General features: G+C 43.6%; 1 long non-coding RNA gene across 1 annotated transcript; it reads right to left on the bottom strand.

The window, feature by feature from the left end:
• Positions 1–938: 938 nt before the first annotated feature.
• LOC120927200 lies at positions 939–3,816 on the bottom strand. Its single transcript, XR_005747051.1, has 3 exons — positions 2,858–3,816; positions 1,710–1,886; positions 939–1,370 (listed from the first exon to the last, which is right to left on the bottom strand). It is a non-coding gene; the product is annotated as an uncharacterized LOC120927200 (long non-coding RNA).
• Positions 3,817–5,369: the final 1,553 nt, after the last annotated feature.

Here is a 5,369-nt window from a genome sequence, read left to right as displayed (position 1 = left end):
ATTTATGTATCAGCAGGAAGTTGGTGGGAGGAGTTTGGGGTATTCTGAAAGATGAGCAATGAGATTTGGGTTTTGAAAGGACAATGGAAAATATTTTGGCGTTTTAAAGAGTGTTTTAAAGTTTAATTTCAGTTTTTTTGAGGTTTTATACTGTAAATACAGTTTTGGGTAGAGAGTAGTATGTGAGAGCAAACAGGGAGGCATCACCATTATTGTTGTAACATCTAGATGCAGAGAGAAGCTACATTGTTCTGCAAGTGGTAAAGGGGCAAGTGTTCTGTGTAGTTTAGTCTGGCAACACAGTGTATGGGATGCATATACTGTGAGAGGTAGAGGCCTAATTTGGGGGTTGATCTGTGGTTGTTACTCTGTAGTTCTGTGCCAAGAGTGTTGGGACAACAAGCCATAGAGATGATGCCTCGGTTAGAGTTTCTAGTTGAGGGACTGGACCAGATAGTTGTTGTAGTCCGTCAATCCACCATAGAAGAAGGCACCGGGCGGTGCTCCCCGAAATGGGTGCAACGGTTTCCCCTGGACGCGGGTGTTAGACGATAAGCTGATTCGAATCGCAAGGGAAGGAATGGAGGCTTCCCACAGTCAGACGGTTACACAGTGCATGAAGCCTAGTTTTGGGGGCAAAGACCTTTAGACCCTTTAAAAGATTGCCAATGATACTATTTAGGTATCCCTCTGGAGTGGATGTAGTTCAGCTGCGGTTTCAGAAATCTGTAATGGTGAGTGTGTTGATGGAGGTGTAGTACACACTTTGGTGATCCTCAGAGGAAGAACTATAGTTAAAATTCTCATGCCCGTTTGTTTGAACTTTGTATGGCTGGTCCATGCAAGGTCCTCGAGCTGCTCTCATATTTTTCCCATTGTATTTTCTTCTATTGTTGAAAGAGTGAAGGTAGAATTCCGGCTGGGTTTTGTTTTTTTCATTTTTTTTTTAAACTATGAATATCTCCCCCACATTTGTATCTGAATGTTTGTATGTAGTAACGTGAATATGTTCGAACGTACCACGGCGATCCTCCGACGCGTCGCGGCTGTTATATTTTTGTAGGAACGGTAAAAGTAAGGGTTACAGAGGGTTTTGTTTGAATCGGTTTTGAAAGAATGTCATTGACAATTTACCAATGTACAGGAATATAATTTTTGTTTGCCATTCTTTGCAGGTTAAATATGAAGGATAATGATTTTTGCTTATAAGTATTTTTCAGGTCCAAGGAGTTTCTGGAAGTGTTTGTACATAGAGAGCAGGTGTATGTAGACAGCTGTACACATGGATAAATATGAGTCTAAGTAGGTTAAAGTATCATAGGCTATTTCATTGTTTCTTTTTTCCTGCACCGCGCATTTCTTCCTTCAGTCTGTAATGAGGAAGAAAATGGGGGGATAAATAAATGTAGTTTTTCAAACTAATAACAATAACCTTTCTAATTCTAACCAAGTTTGTGCCAAGACGGTCTTTCTTTGATAGAATTTGAATCGGCAAGCAGCAGTCTGGTGAAGTAGGTTCCCATCTCAGATGCTAAGAACCTGTCAATGGTTCCAGGTATTACAGGCGATGGTAAGAGATTACAGGAGATGGTAAGCGATTACAGGAGATGGAAAGCCAGGCACAGGTTATGCAGTGACCACAGTCCCGAGGTCTGGGTTATTGTCATGAGGTTTGTTTGGAGGTCAACCAAAACCAGGGTTGTACTTACCTCATCAGCTGTCACTTCTATTCTCAGGTGATGGGGTGGGTGTGATCACTGTAACATGAACTTCACAGGGTTCAGGAGTCCCTCCTGGACCCTGACACGGTAATCAGTTTTCATTCTTTCCAACCAGGTGACAGGGTCGTTTGTAGAGAAGCTTGAGGGATGAGACCACGCCAGCCACTGCAAGAAGCGGATCAACCACACCAAAGAAATGAGTATTATCTTTGTTTATTTGTATTTGTTTGTTTAGTAAATTTTAGCAAGGGTAATGATGAAAAGCATCCCAAGTTATTATTTAAAGTGTATTCTATGACTAACTAAGAAAGTGAACAGGACCGATTGCGGGGTCTGTTCTGAGTCTCCACCGAGCTTTAGTCCCCAGCGATAACAGTGGGACATGCTATTTATGATGTTATTATTGGTATGAGGAGTTTTAACAAACTAGTGAAGACTCCAAACAGACACTTGTCAATGGAATTTAACGATGCATTTCTAGAGGGTAAAATTGGTTATAGTTTTTATGGCTCTACCTCTTGTCGGTTTGGGTATCGGGACAACTAGGTAGCCCACAAGTGTGTAACTTTAGTTTGGTGCTTATGCGGATCTACAGCTTATAAGGTAATTCCCCCCAATGCAAGAGGTCCATGCGTGATGGTGAAGCTGTCCCAGCATCCTATGTCGCAGCCGATCGCAAGGATCTGATGGCGCAAGAGAAATGAAGAATGGCAGGGACAGCTAGAAGGGAATTGTTCACCAACCTTGACCAGGTCTGGGCATGGTTTCCTACATGTACAAGGTGGGGGGGCTTGAGCTTATGATACGATTGAACGATTCTCATCATTGAGGATAGGATGTTTCATGTAACTGTTGAAGCTACAAGGAAGTTCTCACAGTCCAAGGGGGGTTTCTGGGAATTTACAAGTAAAGATTGTTATACCTGGATCGGGGATACTGGTGACAGAGTTCAGACCCATATGGATAAGGTTTTAGATCCCTGCAAGGAAAAGCCAGAGCTATAGCTAAGTGAAGGTTGGGAGTCCTTTGAAGGGTCTGGGAAACTTTGGGGATCGTGGTTAACGGAAGTGGGAATATATATACTCATGTTGTTTTTATTTATATTCTTTCTATGTCGTGATGAGTGTTCCTGTTACCTGATTGGACGCGTGACCAGAGCCCGAGCAGATGACCACATCCTCCTCGATGAGACGAGACACCCGAAGACCAACCCACGTACCAGATGCAAAGGATGCCAGACCGATCAGCGATTACTACAGCTCACCATGTCGTGTCCTCCTTACAAGTCATCCCTCCTGAAGAACAGAGTCTACATGTCAAGCCGTGTTTTCCTTTTTATGGACTCATATGGACTGTAAGGACTGATTTGTTTCCAGATGTAAGAAGAAGATCAGCGCGGGACACTTGGGAGAATATGACAAAAAAAGGAAGGACTGTTGTGTAAATTTCTATTAATGTATGTTGTTAGATGTCCCCCAGTGTCGGTTTTGCTGTAATGCGCTCATGTGAGCGTATTCACACATACAGACGTTGGTGGAAGACCATTGGCGCAAACACCTTTCCATAGACACAGAAGATTTGCACGCTCCTTTTAGGGATGTTCATTTTTGCCTCAGCAAGGGACTGGCCACTTCTTGTCTACTGCATTAAATGACTCCAAGTGAACAGATCTGCGTACATGGGAACTATAGCATAACTATATGAAAATTATGGTTATCTGATCCATGATTAAGTATGGTTTGCGGCAATGGTAGCAGTGAGTTGGTTTGCACACGGCTTTGTACAGAGCCATGCTTTCAAGTTCCTTTGTCTCAAGTAGAACATTGACCCCTGCACCTAGCCTGTTGCACACATCACTGCTAGCATTCTATTTGAATGTATACATGTCTGTGATTGGTTCTTTTGAAAGAATACAAAATGTCTGATTGGCTGTTTTGTGAAGCCACCACCTTCTTTGTTACTGATGTTGACACTATAAATAAAAGAGCAGGCTTCTCCTGGTCAATGATGGCTGGGAGCTAGGATGAGAACAATTGGTGAGGTCTCTTTGACTTGAATTTATGGCAGACCGAATGAATGGTGAGTGAAACTTTTAGCTTAAAGATGGATTATTTCACTAAGATGAAGTGTGTGCTTAATAGCACAGGCAGAATGGCGGTGTGCTCTGCATACCACCAAAACTGCCACGTCACAGCATTGCAAACAAGAGTACAGCGGTATACAGCCATTCACTTGTAGGGCAGCCTGTACACGGCCCCTGTGGCTCTCTGGTTGCAGTAATATTGATTCCCAGCATTAGTTATGCCTATCATGTCCATATGCATAAGGCCTTATTGTTTGAATTTTGCAGCCACTGCACCTTAAAACGCAAACTTAAGTCCTCATTTACACAACCATAAAAAAATGTAGTTAACAACTGTAGCGCCCTGCTCCCAATGAGTGGGCGCTATATGTTCAAATTAGAGTTATCTGAGCAGTAGTTGGCTCAGAAGGATTGTGTCTAAATTGTGGCTCTGTCTCAGTTCAGCTGGTTGCATGATTTTCCTCCTGATGATGGGTGTCGCTGTCCCTACTGGTCAGGGTTGGAAAGGTAGCAGGCTGAATGCGTTGGGTGCCTCTTTCCAGAAGCAGCCCAGAGGGCGTGGTGAACCCGATGTGCACTCTGGGAGAGGGTACTTAAAGCGGATGTTCCACCCCAAAAATATATTAAAAGCCAGCAGCTACAAATACTGCAGCTGCTGACTTTTAATACAAGGACACTTACCTGTCCTGGAGTCCAGCGCCGTCCGCAGCAGAGCACGAGCGATCGCTCGTCACCCTGCTGCTCCCCCCTCAATCTATAGGTGACTCTGTATATTTCAACAGCACTGCACCTGCCACCACCTGTGCAAATGTGATATACTGTGTGTGTCCAGTACATAGTTCAGGGACATGTTCCAGAAATTTTCCTATAGGGACAGCAATCTATAGGTGACTCTGTATATTTCAACAGCACTGCACCTGCCACCACCTGTGCACCTGTGATATACTGTGTGTGTCCAGTACATAGTTCAGGGACAGGTTCCAGAAATTTTCATATAGGGACAGCAATCTATAGGTGGCTCTGTATATTTCAACAGCACTGCACCTGCCACCACCTGTGCACCTGTGATATACTGTGTGTGTCCAGTACATAGTTCAGGGACAGGTTCTGTGATTGGTTCTTTTGAAAGAATACAAAATGTCTGATTGGCTGTTTTGTGAAGCCACCACCTTCTTTGTTACTGATGTTGACACTATAAATAAAAGAGCAGGCTTCTCCTGGTCAATGATGGCTGGGAGCTAGGATGAGAACAATTGGTGAGGTCTCTTTGACTTGAATGTATGGCAGACCGAATGAATGGTGAGTGAAACTTTTAGCTTAAAGATGGATTATTTCACTAAGATGAAGTGTGTGCTTAATAGCACAGGCAGAATGGCGGTGTGCTCTGCATACCACCAAAACTGCCACGTCACACCATTGCAAACAAGAGTACAGCGGTATACAGCCATTCACTTGTAGGGCAGCCTGTACATGGCCCCTGTGGCTCCCTGGTTGCAGTAATATTGATTCCCAGCATTAGTTATGCCTATCATGTCCATATGCATAAGGCCTTATTGTTTGAATTT

Source organism: Rana temporaria, chromosome 2 (assembly GCF_905171775.1).
Source record: "Rana temporaria chromosome 2, aRanTem1.1, whole genome shotgun sequence".
Taxonomy (NCBI): Eukaryota; Metazoa; Chordata; class Amphibia; order Anura; family Ranidae; genus Rana; species Rana temporaria.
This window is presented reverse-complemented; position numbering and strand designations above follow the sequence as displayed.